The sequence below is a fragment of the Bombyx mori genome, chromosome 15 (assembly GCF_030269925.1).
Source record: "Bombyx mori chromosome 15, ASM3026992v2".
Classification (NCBI taxonomy): Eukaryota; Metazoa; Arthropoda; class Insecta; order Lepidoptera; family Bombycidae; genus Bombyx; species Bombyx mori.
In genome coordinates, this window is record NC_085121.1 from 12,047,721 (window position 1) to 12,066,951 (window position 19,231).

General features: G+C 37.3%; 1 protein-coding gene and 1 long non-coding RNA gene across 2 annotated transcripts in view; both read right to left on the reverse strand.

Moving 5' to 3' along the window:
• The window catches only part of LOC101737390 (heparan-sulfate 6-O-sulfotransferase 2), a 129,263-nt gene that overhangs the window by 11,339 nt on the left and 98,693 nt on the right, over positions 1-19,231 (reverse strand). The gene's annotated exons all lie outside the window — the stretch shown is intronic.
• Positions 34-1,946, reverse strand: LOC134200260 (uncharacterized). The gene is made up of 2 exons (XR_009975088.1): positions 1,784-1,946; positions 34-107 (listed from the first exon to the last, which is right to left on the reverse strand). It is a non-coding gene; the product is annotated as an uncharacterized LOC134200260 (long non-coding RNA).

Sequence of the window (19,231 nt, forward strand, 5' to 3'; positions counted from 1 at the left end):
AAAATAAAACGGTTTTATTTAGCTCGACCTGTACGGAATTTGTTTTTTATTTATTTGGGTCAAAATTAGAAATTGAAATTTAAGCACCTTCCCGTTGTCAGATTGATCTGAAATTTGGTACACACATTTAATTTAGATGACAATACAATATAATAAAATCAATGACATTATAAATCTAAGATGGCCGCCGATACAAAATGGGGGATTACATATTTTTCCTTAAACCCCTCAATATGGGTATCAAATGAAAGGGCTACACTAGTAAAACACGATGATTATGTCAAAATTTAAAATTCAAGATGGACGCCGTTCCAATATGGCGGACTAGGTACATATTTTTCCACAACCACCACAATATGGGTATCAAATAATAGGACTACACTAGCAGAATACTGTCATTATGTCAAAATTTCGTATTAGGTGGAGGCATGATTAGTCGTGTCGAGAACAGTTGCGTCCAAGATTGTGTGACGTTAGAGGGGCAGATAAAAAAAATAGGTAATTAGATACCTCGTTAGTAAGCGGTAGCTATACCACCCAAGTTAAGGTAATAGGTTAAAACGTGCCGAGGACTGTATGGCATTAGGGTGGGTAAAAATGTAATGTCGTCAGCGCTTCCCCCTCAAGATTGGGCGCATCTTGTTGTATATTAAGCCTTGCCCCTTTGCTGGACTTCTGGCGGGGTCGACCGTCAAAATGCCCCTTAATCGTGGGAACAACATGGTAACAATAAATAAAAAAGCAAACAAAAATAAAAACGAAACTGCTACACAACGAAAAAGAAGGCTCGAAAAGGCAAAAGAAAAGTATAGAACGAAACGTGCAAAGGAGAGTGAAAATTAAACCCACAGTTGACTACAGAAACGAAGAGAACGGTTAGCAACAGAAACACCTGAGCAACATGATACCAGGTTAATAGCACAACGTGAGAGACAAAGGCAGCTGGTAGAGTCAGAAACACCTGAGCGTCATGAGTGCAGGCTAGCATCACAACGTGACAGACGAAGAGAGCTAATAGCGTCAGAAACACCCGAGCGTCATGAGTCCAGGCTAGCATCACAACGTGACAGACAAAGAGGGTTGTTAGCATCAGAAACATCTGAGCGTCATGAGTCTAGGCTAGCATCACAACGTGACAGACGAAGAGAGCTAATAGCGTCAGAAACACTTGAGCGTCATGAGTCCAGGCTAAGATTACAACGTAACAGACAAATAAAGCTATTAGCGTCAGAAACACCTGAGCAACATGAGGCCAGGTTAACAGGACGGCGTGAGAGACGAAATGAGTTAGAAGCTTCAGAAACACCTGAGCAACGCCACGACAGGTTAAATAACCAACGTGAGCTTGCACAGCAACGCAGAGCTGAAAATCATGTACAAGCGTTTGAAAATGCCATTAACACATCGTGTATACACGTTTGTGACATTTGCACGAAGCATTGATATCCTAACCAAGTTCATACTGTAAGTTACAACACAGCTGTATTAGGATATCTACCTGCAGAACTGTCTTCAAAAACAACATTACTTTTATGTTCGCGCTGCCAAACACATGTGACCAGTAATAAAACAATAGCACCATCAAAGGCGTACTGGAATAATCTGGATCCAGGTTCAATACCAGATGAGATTCAAGCGATGACGCAAGCAGAGCAGCGATTGCTGTGTAGAATCATCCCGCTTGTTAAAATCGTAAAATTTACTGGGCTATACGGGCAGTACGGTTTCCGCGGACAAGCAGTGTTGTTTGCCCAATATATCTTTGAGGTCAGTGAAAGATTACCTAATATGCTTCCAAGATCTTCCAGCCAGGTGGGTATCGTTGTAGTTACAGAACGTTTGGAGAATTTGAACATCACAAGAGAGTTCACAATATCTCGCGAAAAATTCTACAGCGCTTTAAGATGGTTAACTAGAAATAACCCACTTTATAGAGATGTACGCATTGACGAAAATATCCAGATTAGTGAACAAGACTTAATACGACTTAGTGTGCTAGATATACCTGAAAACGGTGAACCTGAAAGAATTGAAATTCCAAATGTATTCATTAGTATTAATGACGTTGCTAGAATTATTCGGGCTTCATGGCATCAAGGTGACCACAGCGTTTTCACTTCGGGATTTGCCGGCGTGCAATGTAACGGCATGCACGTTATTTACCCTAAAGCCATACAGTTTCCAGCAAAATTCAATTATGGTACGGCTGAAAGAAGGATGTTGCCCTTAGTTTTGTCATGAGCATCCACCGTCCATAAAATGCAGGGCAGCACCGTCGACCATGCAGTAGTATATTTAGGCTCAAAATTGTTTGAGGAAGGACAAGCATACGTGGCTCTAAGTCGAGTCAAGTCTCTGGAAAGGCTATCTATGTATTGAGGAATTAGATTGTACTAAATTATCAGGTAAGAAACCATGTAATAATGATGCACTGAATGAATTAAATAGAATGAGGAATATTCGGTAGACAATTTCACTAAATACTAAAAACAAGAAAATAAAAATCGGTAAAAAAACTTTTAAGTTAAACGGTTTTATTTTATGTGCACTGAAAACTACAAAATAAATAAATAGTTACTTACCTATCAACCTACGTAGGTCATCTCGGTCATTAATATCTCTGATGGTAGTGGTTGTCATAACATGAACCATGTCAGCGGCCGAAAGGCAGTTCATGAAAGAACACTAACACCAGGGTTTGCTTGGTAGGTAAACTAAGCAGCCCACACTATAACAAGTAGGTATTTTGACCTTCTAGTTCAGAAATATTTTAGTACTAGGCAGAATAGCTTTTAGGCATATTAGACTAAAATAAAAACGTGGGGCCCCTCTGAAATCATATCTATGGCAGAGCATATCTTATACTTTGGTAGATCATGAGCTCGGCGTTCGCTGGTGAAGCCGCCACGGCTGGTTATTGATGGTCAAAGCCTCCAGTTACGATTATAGTAAGTCGATTCAGCGGACCCTGGACTCCGGAGCTATGAGGTTTTGGATGCGACCGGGATAAGCCGCTAGGATGATGATGATGACGATTATAATAAGTCGATACAATCCACACTTAGTATAGTAGAAACTAATACAGAAATAATAATGGGCCCCACGTTTTTATTTTAGTCTAATATGCCTAAAAGCTATTCTGCCTAGTACTAAAATATTTCTGAACTAGAAGGTCAAAATACCTACTTGTTATAGTGTGGGCTGCTTAGTTTACCTACCAAGCAAACCCTGGTGTTAGTGTTCTTTCATGAACTGCCTTTCGGCCGCTGACATGGTTCATGTTATGACAACCACTACCATCAGAGATATTAATGACCGAGATGACCTACGTAGGTTGATAGGTAAGTAACTATTTATTTATTTTGTAGTTTTCAGTGCACATAAAATAAAACCGTTTAACTTAAAAGTTTTTTTACCGATTTTTTTATTTATTGTTACCATGTTGTTCCCACGATTAAGGGGCATTTTGACGGTCGACCCCGCCAGAAGTCCAGCAAAGGGGCAAGGCTTAATATACAACAAGATGCGCCCAATCTTGAGGGGGAAGCGCTGACGACATTACATTTTTACCCACCCTAATGCCATACAGTCCTCGGCACGTTTTAACCTATTACCTTAACTTGGGTGGTATAGCTACCGCTTACTAACGAGGTATCTAATTACCTATTTTTTTTATCTGCCCCTCTAACGTCACACAATCTTGGACGCAACTGTTCTCGACACGACTAATCATGCCTCCACCTAATACGAAATTTTGACATAATGACAGTATTCTGCTAGTGTAGTCCTATTATTTGATACCCATATTGTGGTGGTTGTGGAAAAATATGTACCTAGTCCGCCATATTGGAACGGCGTCCATCTTGAATTTTAAATTTTGACATAATCATCGTGTTTTACTAGTGTAGCCCTTTCATTTGATACCCATATTGAGGGGTTTAAGGAAAAATATGTAATCCCCCATTTTGTATCGGCGGCCATCTTAGATTTATAATGTCATTGATTTTATTATATTGTATTGTCATCTAAATTAAATGTGTGTACCAAATTTCAGATCAATCTGACAACGGGAAGGTGCTTAAATTTCAATTTCTAATTTTGACCCAAATAAATAAAAAACAAATTCCGTACAGGTCGAGCTAAATAAAACCGTTTAAAAAGTAGTAATGAACTAATACATTAGCCGGAACAAAATATTAAAAAAATGGGACAGAGGCTAAAGTCTATTGTGCAATAATTTTGAGAAATGCTCATATAGATATGGAAGCTAGGAAGTGAATTCGAGATAAAAATGCTGACCGTAAAATTGTACGTAAAGATGCCTCTTGATTTGTTGCCTCTTGTTTTTAAGCGATTTTCGACCTTAATTTAGTTGGAAAGGCTTTTAATACTAATAATAATAATTTAATGATAATAATAATCTCGAGGTGGGCGACGGCATTCACGTTCTGACATCTATGGCCTTCGGTAGCCAGTTGACGTCAAAGGCGTGTGAGCTTGTATATAACATATAAATGTATATGCAATAAATAAACTAAGATTTTCTTTCGCAAATCTCCTATTTTAAATTTAAATAACCGGATAATTTATACGTATGCGTATCTTTTGTGGTGTTCTATTATACATATCTCTGCATAAAAGTACTTAAGTCGTGCAAAATGAATGACACATACACAACAGTATATGAGTATATGAACCATTCGCTGCCCTGGCGTCGCAAACTTTCATTTTCCTCAGACATTAGTAATATAACCAATGTGTGTGCTTAGCGAACAAGCTCCACTCACGCTCGGGAATAAAATGGCTTCCTTAATTAAGTAACTCTTCTTTTTTGGTCCTAATTGGATCTGCCAGTAAATTTTTTTGTATTGAATTACTAAGAAAATAGCAAATTTTGCCGTGTGTAATGTCAAGTGCATCGGAGTAGAGGGGTTATCTGATATTACGTGTAGAATAAAATTTATTTGGTTATTCTGATGTTCCTTACATAGGTAAAGAAAGGTGAGTAATAGGTAGACTCAGGAAAACGAGTCAGGACATGTGTTCAAAGAAAATTATTCTAAAGTCCGATGGTGCGCGAGAGAAACCCTGTAAATGGCCCTGTGGATGAAATGAATAATTATTATTGAAAAATATAGAACTTTTATAAGATAGGAATTACTGGAACTTTCACTTTATATAATTTTCAATTATAATGTGCGTAATTACTGGTGGTAGCACGTCTTGTGAGTCCGCACGGGTAGGTACCACTATTCTGCCTACTTCTGCCGTGAAGCGATAATGCGTTTCGGTTTGAAGGGAGGGGTAACCCGATGCACAGTAAAAACTGAGACTCACTATAGAACTCATATCTCAAGGTGTGTGGCGGAATTTACGTTGTAGACGTCTATGGGTTCCGGTAACCACTAAAACCAGGTGAGCCTTGAGCTATTTTTTCAGTTCAGTTCAGTTCATTCTGTAGAATTTTTACGTCAGTTTCCAATGCGCAACTTTGTATTTTTCAATTACACAAACAAGCAAACACACCGTAATTTTTCCCTAATGGATGGACTTTCTTGAATATGAATATTTGAATAATGGTTATTCAATTGAAAACGCCACGTTCAATTGGTATTTCCGTGCAGTGGCTTCTACGTGGGTGGTCAAGTGATGATCACGCTCCGGCCGTCATAATCATTCGAGTTTTAGGGCTACCATTTACCCAATTTATTGATCAATTTTGTAAATATAGACTATACCTTACAGATATATGAAAATTTTTAGGACATACCTTGATTTAAATAAAAACAGGATTTTAATTTGATTTCCAGGCTGTGCTGGGATAAGAAAATATGCAATGCTTAGTTAAAACATTTTCCCTTGTCTCGGAACAAGAACTAATAATACCAGAACAAGTCCTAAAATCAATTTTCGGTATAACTTAGTATTTTGGTATTTTACACCCTTCTCAGAGCCTGTAGTGCCTTTGTGTTTGAAGGACAGGGGATTTTATCTTAAAAATTTATTTGAATATATTTTTTTATTGATCTTGACAAACTCATGAGCGACCTGGTATACAACTGCTTCTTATTGAGTTCAATCCCTTAGTAGTATTTTATGAAACCTACGGGAATAGATGGGGTATTACTATTCTAGGTTATTCTAGACTAGACAGCACAGTTACAGCTAGATTCGCCCGTGTTTCCATAACGTATCTGTTGTGTTCCATAACGTACCTGTTGTGTACTTCCTTTTTCATCTAGCTTTTATTTTTACCTTAAGGGTGGGCGGTGTGGCAGGTTTCACCTTAACATTAAATTTGCTTTAAAGCATCATCAGAATATAACATGCTATGGGTACAAGTAATGCTTATGGGTAACAAGTATATAATATAACAAAAGAAGCAAATATGAATTTCGTCCGTTTAACAATTCCCAATAGCCACGACCTGATTTAAATTTTAAGGTATCTATAGGCGCTGATAAAGCCTGAGCAAGAGATAAATAATAAAGGCCATAAGTTGTGTACAAGACTACATGTCGCAACAAATTTAGATGAGCACGTTACAGCATTCAAATGCAAAAAAATATATCAAAAAAGAAAACCCTAATAATAAATTCTGAAACAAAAATGCACTAAAAATGACAATGTCATCAATATAGTCGAAGTTAATTAAATGCACACTACTAAAGATTACTCAATAACTACTGGTATAATCTTGATAAAATTTTCACTAGCTTTCAAATATAAACAAAAAATATCAAAATCAGTGCACCTGCAAAGATACAGTTGAATTGAGAACCACCTCCTTTCTTGAAGTCGGTTAAAATCTATCTTCGCTAATAAAATTAAATATACAAATTATGTTTAAAATGTAAACAACTGATTATCAAAATTTAACGTTTTCAGAGTTGCCAGCCCTGGCAGGTGCCGCCGAGGGAAGAAACTAATTATCTAGTGTAGATTTTATCTATCTTTATTACCGATGCAATACAACCGTGCTGATTGGACTGTCTTATGTTACAAGCTTAGAAAACAAATTTTTAGTTTTATTCATTTGATACTTTAGTGGTGTCATTTTGATAGTGTGCATATCATATTTCTTCTATGTATAAGTCATAAAATTTTAATTAAAACACACATAAAAATTCTGCATTAATAGCAATTGAACTTAAAATTTAAATAGTGTTCTTAGTGAATCTAGTCAGTACATTAGGCAAAAGGAATCAAATTATTTTACCCTCATCCCTCTTTGATACAAATTTACAAATTACATAGATAATTTTCATCACATCGATCAGGTCCAAATATTAAAGGCGTGTTAAAAATAAATACACTCTTGGCCTGTTTTTCCTGGGTTCCGGTTTCTTGTTCCATTACAGTCCGTGTTCGGAAACTTTGTTGGCTTCACTCGCGAAATCTTCTATCGATGGGTCTAGCAATCAATTCCCTTGTTATAGCAATGCGGTCGGAAACCATCACTCAGCCTATTTTTACAGTTACCGATCAAGGATTTATTTATTACTAGCTGACCCAGCAGACTTCGTAGTGCCTCAATCGATAAATAAAAGACCTAAGCTTTTGTATAAAATAAACTTAAAACAAACAAAAGGAATCCGTCCGACGGGGGACACATCAAAGGAAAAACAAAATTGTTATTTTTATTTATTTCCGAGCATTTTCATATTTATTTACCCTTTAAACCTTCTCTGGACTTCCACAAATAATTCAAGACCAAAATTAGCCAAATCGGTCCAGCCGTTATCGAGTTTTAGCGAAACTAACGAACAGCAATTCATTTTTATATAGATATAGATTGCACATTCATACAAATATTATAAATGTGAAAATATTTTTGTTTGTCCTTCTTTCACGTCGAAACGAAGCATTGGATTGATATTTTTAACAGCTAGTATTTACTATACAAAGTCACGGCCCGCCTAGTGTTAGGTGGCTACCGAAACTCAGAGACATTCCAACGTGAATGCGTCCCACCATGAGAAACTAGGCAGAAGTCGCAATTGATTTGTACCACCCTTTTAACCAAAACATATGACTACTTCGAAGCAGAAGTAAGCATGAACCATACCACCACATTCCTACATCCTACCAATTACCATGATCAGCCTAATCAGAAGAAGATTGCACTATGGGATACGACTACATAAGGCCTCAGCATCCAGTATCTACATTTTGGCATCCTATATGACTTTCCCCTTAATTACTGTTACCTATTACTGTACTAGTACTTCTGTCTTTCCTAGTTATGTCGCAAAGCACTAGCTTAGTAATAATGATAATTAGCATGTCTAAGAGTCATTAACTGGGATTTTCAACTGTGTACGTTTGCGGAAACTCAAACGGGACCCCAAAATATCCAATATTAAAATCCCTCACAAAGATACATCGCATCTTTTGGACCGGCAATTGAACCTGGACCTCGTGGTTATAGCATAGGGTACCTTATATGTCAATTATTGAAACACTACATAAATACTGTTACTAAAAAAAATATTTTTCAACCTGTTAATTATTTTGAAGTGAGAACACGTATATTATTTTAAAAACGTATTTCGATTCTGCGCCATTTTACATAATTTTTCGTGTTCATTATCAAATTACATTATGAAATGGTGTGTTAAAGAAAATAGGATTGCAGTGATATCGCCTTGCTCAAAGTGGGTATGGAGCCGTCGGCCATATTCCAGACACTTCAAAAGCTTGGTATCAGCCGTATGTTCGTCTATCAACAGATACAACAACACTTCGTCTGTCGAAGACCAGAAATGATCGGGGCAGGCGCGTGCTGTTAGAACTACAAAGGCTGTTAATGCTGTTAGAGCCAGAAATCGTCGAAAACCCCATTAAAAAGCAAACAATCTTATCGCGAAAAAGGAAGATTCCCGCTAGGACTCTGTCGCGTATTATAAAACGAAGCCTGAAGCTCGGTGCTTATCATCGATATACAGGGCATACCCTAAATCAGCCTTTACAATTAAAGAGAGTGGATCGATCAAAACGCCTTCTGTCGCGATACGCAGGTGAAAGGCACAGAAATATCCTCTTTACCGATGAAAAAAATTTTATGATTGAAGAACACTACAATAATCAAAATAATAAACTGTATGTTCTAAAGAAGCCGCTCAAGTGGTTGGATAGGTACAATGCGGTCATCATCCTGTGTCAGTGATGGTTTGGTGGGGTGTTTCTTATCAGGAAGTCGCAAAACTATATTTTTGTGAAAAGGGAGTGAAAACTTCAGTCAAAGTGTATCAAGATACAGTTTTGGATCATGTTGTGAAATCTCTCAGCAATACACTTTTTAAAAATATACCGTTGTCTTTCCACCAGGACTCTGCACCTGGTCACAGGGCACGAATTACCCAAGCCTGACTTGGAAACAATCTTCCGGACTTTATAAGAGCTGAAGACTGGCCCTCATCTAGGACAGACCTCAACCCTTTAGACTTTATGGTCAGTTTTAGAGGACATGGCCTGCTCTAAACGACACGGAGACATTGAGCCTCTTAAGAAATATTTGGAGCAAGCAGTGGCGAAATTTCACTTGGAAACAATACGTAAATCCATAGATTCGTAGCCAAACAGATTAAAAGCCTGTATTTTTATACAGGCTTTTATATTTGGCTTTTGCCAAAGGTAGCCATTTCGAATAGTTTTTTTTTTGCTGATACTTTAATATGTACATATTTAGGTTTAAATTTAAATGAAATTACATTACTTCATTAAAAAAATTCACGTACTTCGTATGCTTGTTCGTACTTCTTGACGTGATTCAAATACATAATATTCATTTATTCAAGAACTATTCCAACTTAGTTATCTTCTAGCTTAGAAATTTTACGTTACGGATAACGCTTTGTAAGAGTGCTTGGCGTTTTGCAGTGCAATGGCAAGTCACGTTCTCACGTGCCACTTCAAGTACCCACATACGCTAATGACGGAACTTTCCTTCTCGTGGCAGTGAAGCAGTACTGAAAACTTGCATACCTACCATATATGCTTAATATCGGGACAATGACCGTGTTAAATACCAGTCTTCACAGTGAAAACATTAGGTATGATAATATTTATAGATGTCATTTTTCCATCAAATGCAGAAGTGTCTGTTGCACGAAATAATAATACATTTTATTTCCAAAAACAAAGAAAGAAAAGAAAAACGAAATACCTTACTATAACTATCATGAAACTTTATCGAATGCAGCTCTGGAAGCTTTCGAGAAAGTATTAAAAACAACTCACAAAGCATCAATTCAAAGTATAAAAGATGCGTGAACGCAAAAAGACGAACACAAACATTATCTATAAATTAATACGTGAAAAAAACTTTGAACCTACCCCTTTTTACGAAAATTGCAGGGACGGAGGAGTATGGAATTTTCCACACTTATAGAGAATATAGAGAAGGAGTGCAAAATGCTAATATTTGTTTAAACTTATACATAAAAAATACATTAATCAATAAAAAAAAACATTACACACACTACCATGTATTTGACAAACACACGTGAAATTCAGAATAGATTGATATTTTTTGCTTCAATATTATATATCTATAGCGTAGTCTGGGCGAAATTAGTTATTATTAAGGGCTATGATAGTCCTTGACAGTAGACCCTTAATAATGTATATAATTTAAATTAATTATAGTTGAATTTCGACTACCGCGCGACCACTAGTTTTTATTAATAGGTTACATTGATATGGGTTTACTTTCACTCAAATGTAGCTGTTAACTTATTTTGCTGAACTGAGACTTGATTATACAAACTTTTTTATTCTCAAAACGTATCCAATATACAGGGCTCAAGTTTCTTTACGATGGTTAGTTTTCTAGTGAGCGAGCCACAACGATAAAACTACTGGTGGATACATCAAGCGATACGACGATTCCCAGCGGTAAGTTTTATAGGGGGCCACGTTGAAGACAGTATGGATGAGCATCACGTTTCAAGGCTATTACCACATCGACTGAGCTATCCGATATCCTTTATTGCTCTAGTGCGACGGCCCTACCCGCGCGCTCCAGACAATATCCCTTTGTTCGCTGTTCTGCAGATACCATAGACGGGATTAATGTTCCTCTAACCACCCGTAAGCGCTCATAAACACCTAAACCGCTGCCGTGTTGTTTACAACGAAAGCGATCGAACATGCTGTGTTTATCAATTTTCGAAGTTCGCCAGACTTGGACGGTTGTATCCAATAGTTTCTTATTTCTTGCTATAATCTATATATATAAATGAATTGCTGTTCGTTAGTCTCGCTAAAACTCGAGAACAGCTGGACCGATTTGGTTAATTTTGGTCTTGAATTATTCGTGGAAGTCCAGAGAAGGTTTAAAAGGTAAATAAATGAATGAAAATGCTCGTAATTGAATAAAAATAACAATTTTGTTTTTCCTTTGATGTGTCCCCCGTCGGACGGTTTCCTTTTGTTTGTTTTAAGTTTATTTTATACAAAAGTTTAGGTCTTTTGTTTATCGATTGAGGCACTACGAAGTCTGCCGGGTCAGCTAGTATATAATATAATATAAAGATCTACATGAGAAAATTTTACTTATTGTATTTAAATATAAGAACGTCCAGTAAATTATACTAAAATGTCTAATAACAAAAGTCTTTCTGACATCTTTAAATTCATAACTTATTCTTGGGTAATGTTTGTGGTTATTATATTCGATTCAGAAATTTGACAACAGTCCTTTATCAAAAGCAAGACAAAGGGCCACGGTAACAACCTTTCGTATAATAACTATAAATTGGCGTGCTCCTGGTTACTGGTGGGTGTGATAAGGGCAACAATAGCGATTACAAGGAAACAGAACGGTAAGACAAAGACTGAAAATCGCGCCGGGCACTTGGAGCCCCTTTTGTAAAACTTCAAACGTTTAAGCTGCTAAGTGAGATTCGACATCATTCATCCGCATGGGAATAAAATTGTTATCTTGGAATTGTATTCGAGGGAATACAGTTATGTAAAGACACGAGGCCTGACAGCATGTTTTGTAAAGTAATACACTCGTAATTCATCTCTGAACTTAACTACAATGAATATTGATATAGCATACCAAAACAATACTTGATACCAAATACCTCGCTGCGTTATTGTTTGGTATAAAATTATTGGTGCTTAGTATTTTGTCCGTATTTATGTTTTTTCTTTCTATTGGAGGCGTGTGCGGCGGCGGCGGCGGATACATTCAGCGCATTGTTGGAGGGAATTTGGAGATCCACTTCGAGGCTTTGTTTTATATATATTTTTTGATGATAAATAAATTGTTTATTTATTTCTAAATGTCAAATAGGAATGCAAAGCTCTGAATAAAATAAAGGAAACTTTAAATTTATCAACTTAATTGTATAAACGACGTCACTGCCATTATGCTGAATAAACAGCTCAGTAGAATGTAGCTGTAAACAGTTGCATTATGAAACAAAGACGAATACAACTACATTGTCATCTAGTTTCACAAGCTAAGGCTTATAAATAAAAAGTAAAGTAAAATAAAAAGGTTTATAAATAAAACCTCAGATTTTTTTTGTTGCTTACATGAGTGGACGAGCCCACCGGGTGATAAGTAGTTTCCGGAGCCCATAGGCATTAACAACACCAATTTCGTCACTCGCCTTGAGACATTAGTTCTTTTAAAAGACAACAACTGCCCTACCCTTCAAACCGAAACGCATTATTGCTTTACGGCAGAAATAGCGGGGGCGGTGATACTTACCCTTGCGGACTCACAAGAGGTCCTACCACCAGTAATTACGCAAATTATAGTTTTGCAGGTTTGCTTTTTACTACACGATGTTATTCCTTCACCGTGGAAGTCAATCGTGAACATTTGTTAAGTACGTATTTCATTAGAAAAATTGGTACTTGCCGGCGGGATTCGCACACCGATGCATCGCTACATACGAATGCATCGGGCGTCTTATCCTTTAGGCCACGACGACTTATTTAGGTGCGGACCGCATGTGCGGGCACTCGTACACTCCTACAAGTCATGATGGAACGCAATTTACATGTTCTAGATCTGAATAAAACAAAATGAAAGATTAACCATAGCAGAATATCTCAAATTTTCACTCACCTATTGTTATGGTTCACTTCAACGTCGATCGGTGGCTATTTCGAGTTCCTTTATAAATAGTCGGGTTCACCAAAACGGTTTCACGGAAACAAAATGTCGGACGTAATTTGAGGATCTTCTGTTCGGAAATGTACCGGGTGCATGTTAATGTCTTTCAATGGCTGCCCACCGAACGGCACTTACCGGGAATCGAGCGGGCATACACATCTCCCGATGTTATCGCACGGATGGGACACTATAATGTGTTATTGTGTCGTCGATTATTCTTCTTTTTTTGTGTATCTTTACATTCTTTTTAATACGCTTTTATTAGCTTCAGACGTATGTATGTTAGTTTGTAATGGAATCTTTGAACATGATTTTGACCTTCTTCAAAACGTCGGATTAACTAGAAATTTGGTATACTTATTATTAAAAATTAAAATGGTATCAGTAGTTATAAATATTTTATGAACAGATATGAGTAGAAGGGTTATTTTGATAATATTCTAAAAAGCACCCCACGCTTTTTTACAATAAAATATTTTTTTCTTACACTATTTTTAATTCAAATTTATTAAAATTTATTTTGTGGTTGGTTTTTCTATAAAAGCGTATTTTGTTAGTTTTTTTAAACTATTATTTATTTTTTTCCTTTATTGATGCACAGAACAAATTACAACCATAGAAATTATAAGTTTCAATATTTAATATAACAATCTGGATTGCAATTCAAAATAGGTGCATACAGAAACATTATAACATCTGAACAAATGCCTAAATATCTTGTGTGTATATATACATGTATATACATATACAGATATGCTCTCTCACACACACACACACACACACTCACAAACATATGTAAGTTACTATCTAATTAAATTTAATCTAATGTATCATTAACTGGACAATATTAAATATTTGAAAATATGTTTCTGATATATCTATAGTTTATAATGTGGAAATCATTAGTGTTTTTTGGTTTTTCGTTTATCCACTAACGGTGTTGCTTTAATATGAGCGATGATCACAAATGTTTCAACAAAAATTTGTTTGGGTGGCTTTATATGATCGTAGGGCGTGTTTTGAGCCGGCACGAGTAAGTGCCACCATAGTGACTATTTTAGTGTCAAAATTTGATGGGTCATACGCAACTACACAACTGAGACTTCGAGCATTGTGTTAAGGTAGGTGGCCTTGGCACAAAGGGGCGGTGAGTTCGATGGCCAATATGAGTCTGAAGAGGAAGAAAAGAAGAGAAGAAGAGAGAAGAAAAAAGGAGAGTGCTTTTTTGAGTGTTTTTTTCACACCAACAACAAATCCAAACCTGCACATTACTCAAACCTGCAGCTCAGCACCCCTGTCTCGACAAGCAGGCAGTTACAAGTCCGGGCAGAGGGGGACCCCCGAGACTCGTCCCGCGGCGACCCGACAGAATGGCCAATATAATGTGATAAATAAGAAAACGTTATAACTAAGTAGGTATGTTACCAGTGAGTTCAACGCAACTAAAACTTTAAACAAATTTTTCAAAGAATTTGACTTCAGTGCCTTATTATGAAATCTCAAGGATTTGAATCAAAGAGTTCAATTGCAAATAAACCATATCAAACCAATGAATAACAATTTGGATCGTTAACCAAATCAGCAGTACGTATCCATGCCTTTAAATAAGATAAACACATCCATTAGGATGTCGCTTTGTATTGAGGCAGACACTTCAACAATCAATCTTGGACTTTGACAGAGTCAATTACATTGCCCTTAGACCAATCAAAGTATGCCCTCTACAGACTCGGCTGTAATATCTTCAATTGGCAAAGAATCGCATGTGCGTCTTACTCAATCACACTTGTCTCAATTCAGCCGTCTCAGACGCGCTTTATATCCATCTGACCTATATACACACTAATCGTTCATTTATTGCGCTATATTGTGCATTGAATGATATGATTGGCGTTCGCTTCGTGAGCCGTGAGCGAGTTCTATTTTTTTTTTTAGTGCTTGATGGGTGAACGATCTCACAACCCGGCTGGTGTTAGGTGGTTACACGAGCCCATAGACGTCTATAACGTAAATGCGCAACCCACATTGAGATATAAGTTCTAAGGTCTCAGTATAGTTACAACGGCTGCTCTACCCTTTGAAATCGAAACGCATTACTGCTTCACGGCAGAAATAGGTAGGGTGATGGTACCTACCCGTGCGGACTCACAAGATGTCCTACCACTAGTAGATCATGCGAGACCGATTTTTTTTATTGCTTAGATGGGTGGACGAGCTTACAGCCAACCTGGTGTTAAGTAGTTAATGGAGCCCATAGACATCTACAACGCAAATGCGCCACCCACCTTGAGACATAAGTTCTAAGGTCTCAGTATAGTTACAACAGCTGCCCCACCCTTCAAATCGAAACGCATCACTGCTTCACGGCAGAAATAGGCAGGGTGGTGGTACCTACCCGTGCGGACTCACAAGATGTCCTACCATTAGTAGATCATCCGAGGCCGATATAAAACGTATCTCGTATACGACTGTAACGACATCCGTGAATGTGATGTTGTACATCCTATAGGTGACGTTTGGTCCCCTCGTGTCCCGCCGGATGCGGCCTAATGACATAAATGCAAATTCGACCATTTGAGTTTCCTGCACGCCTGCACTCGACCCAGCTCGATACGCGCCCGTACGACTCACTTGGCCAACGTTATATATCTAACTAGCTTTTGCTCGCGACTTCGTCCGCTTGGAATAGTTACTTTGGCATAACGCTAAATTTTACCCGCCTCTTCATTTACGTAGAAAGTGAAAATGTTATTGAATAATAGAATGTTAAGGAGTTATTTAAGGTATCAAAATCACACTTTTTAAGCGACTTCAAAAGAGGAAGTTATTTAAAGGGGAACAATCCTCTCATACATTACTTTAGCGAAACTTTAACCGTTTCCGCAGCGCACGCAGTGGAAGCTCTCAAAAGGGATTAAAACTCCGATTTTGAAACATTCTTTATTGGTGCTTTTTTTTTTATTGCCCTTGTAGGCAGACGTGCATACGGCCCACCTGATGGTGAGTGGTTACCGTCGCCCATGGACTTCAGCAATGCCAGGGGCAGAGCCAAGCCGCTACCTACCGCTTAATACTCTCCACAAGCCTCGTTTGAAGAAGGACATGTCATAGTGCTCGAGAAACACCGTGGAGGGGAGCTCATTCCATAGCCGGATGGTACGTGGTAAAAAAGACGCACTGTGGATGACCGCAGTGGCTCCAGGTAGTATGGATGAACTCTACTCCGGTGACGGGCGGTGCGATGGTAAAAATGGCGGTCCGCTTGCATTGGTTTTAACGTGATGTTATATAGCCTATAGCCTACCTCGATAAATGGGCTATCTAACACTGAAAGAATTTTTCAAATCGGACCGACCAGTAATTCTTGAGATTAGCGCGTTCAAACAAACAAACTCTTCAGCTTTATAATATTAGTATAGATATACTCCATCGAAATACCGGCATTTTTTGTACTTGCCTTAATAGGCAGCGTGTTTCGCGTTCCTCACATTTTTACTTGATTAAGTGCTCCAGTATTCTGAGCCGGTACCACATCGGCACCGGAGTGTTGTAACAGCATCGGAATGTGTATAGAAAGAAATAAAACTAAAGTGTAGATTCGCTTCTTTATTACTCGGTGATCGTAAACACAACATTATAAAGTACTCTAATATTTTGGTTCAGTCGGGAACTTAAAAAACTAGACACTACATTTTGGTACTACATACATACATCGACAGCTCTAGCTGCACTGGTCTGTAAATCTAGTCTAGACGAATACAATATACGCTTAGGCAACTAGGACCATTCACGCTATAATAATATGGCTGCGGCGCCAAATCTTTCGTAACGTTTACATAATTAATAATTATTTACAAATGCCTAAAATAATTTCATATGTTTATATATTACAAAGCTTCATAGTAACGTGGCGATAATATATCGATTTTGGACATGAATACAAATAGTTCGGTGCATTCGATTATCACAGGTCTTAAAAATAGTTTTATACAGAACAATATATTATAGTAGCAGCTCTATTTTTTTTTTTTTTATGAAGATCAGATAGATACAGGAGACAAGTCGCAAACGCACCACATAAATTAACACAACTATTCAAAAAGGACACAACACTAAGTAATGTCTTTTGAATTCTACGAACATGACAACAACACTAATCGTTTATTATCGATACAACCTAAACAAAACGTACAATGCGTTAGTGAAATCGAAATACATATTTATTGTCATAAACTGACGATTATCGATAATACATAAAAAAAACTTTGATACTATATTTACAAAACGTATTTCACAAATCGATAATTCGAAAAAGTAAGTTCGTCTGATTTCTCCAGAGACTGACTACGAGATGCAAATCGTGAAATCCGTAAGCGCCGGAAACAATCGAGGCAACATCGCAACGCCGCCGGAATAATTTCGACTTTTATTTATTCTTAAAACATTCTCGAAATGCGTTTGTCGTTCGTTGCCTCTCGACCGAAACCATGCAACAGTAATGAGTTACTTTTCGTACACACACGGTGCCGTGCGTATTCATTATAAATAGGAGCCGCGGAGTAGGTAAATGCTTTTCACACTTGAACATTCGAGGTTTAGCAGAACGAAAAATACATGATTAGAAAGATTTTTATAAGGTGGATTTTCGCATTTACTATTTTTTATTTTTTTATTACTTAGATGGGTAGACGAGCTCACAGCCCACATGGTGTTAAGTAGTTACTGGAGCCCATAGACATATATAACGTAAATGCGCCACCCACCCTGAGATATAAGTTCTAAGGTCTCAAGTATAGTTACAACGGCTGCCCCACCCTTCAAACCGAAACGCGTTACTGCTTCACGGCAGAAATAGGCAGGGTGGTTGTACCTACCCGCGCGGACTGACAAGAGATCCTACCATAATTTTACATCTTACATATTGTCTTCAGATTCTTTATAATTTCAGACGTTTCCATATTTACGTTCTTAACATTTTTGTATGGAAACGACCGTAAATATATCGAGAGGTTAAGGGCTATTAATGGTTCAAGCGACATTTTTGCAAGTTTGCAGAAGAGCCATTTATAGTTTAAAATTTATAATTAAAAAAATCTTCTTCAGCTATTTAAATGGAGTAACACTTATTAGAACCTCAATTTAAAGCATCGACTTGTTGATGCTAATACCAAATAAAACGCATCTTTAATTGCAAAGATAGATATCGCGTATTAAGCGAAATTTCGCTTAAACAAAATAGCCTTTCACCCCTTAATAATATAGCGTTTTACTTGTTGTTAAAGTTTAAATTTGAATAACGCGCCCAAAAGCCGTCTCAGTTCGGGCGCATATTAAAATAAAATCGTGCCGTCCCGAAAGTTCCCGTCACTTCGACGCGGTGACCTACTAAAAACTAGATAAGTTATTATTATGTAGTTCATTCATCCTTTTCTAACATTTGCGTTAGACAGATTTTCGTTCGGTTGTGTTGGTACAACCCAACGTTACCGGCTTAGGTAGGAAAAACAAAAAGACAAAAAAAAAACTTGTCAAAGCGGCACGATGCAATCAATATTAGTACGTCTGTTAATATTTTATTAAAAAATATTTATCCGTATACACCTTTGTGCAAACAATAGAAACAAAACATAGAATGCTAACAGTATTTTAATGACAGTTTGTTTGAGTAAAAGTTTTTTATAAGAGAATTCAATGTTACAGATTATAGATTAAGGCGTAACTTTTTTTTTAAGATCTTTAATAATGTCTACGAATCGCGAAGGCCACGAGAACTTTTAATAAGCTTGTGAATTAACTAAACTCGTAGAGTCGTAGTTAAAGAGCGCGTGATACGCGAAACATAAATCAATGTTACCCCGGCGGCATACTAATGGTATCCGTTGACAAATAATGATTGTCGACGATTTAAATAAATTAAATCGTGAACACCGTGAAACGACGTTACCAACATGAATATGCAAAACGTGTCCATTCGAAATGGCACCCAAATAATATTTCCTACAACCTATATATTTTTTACCACCATACCGTTGGTCGGATCAGATAACTGCGCTCACTGGACTCTCTGTTGCGAACGTCCTGAGAGAAGCC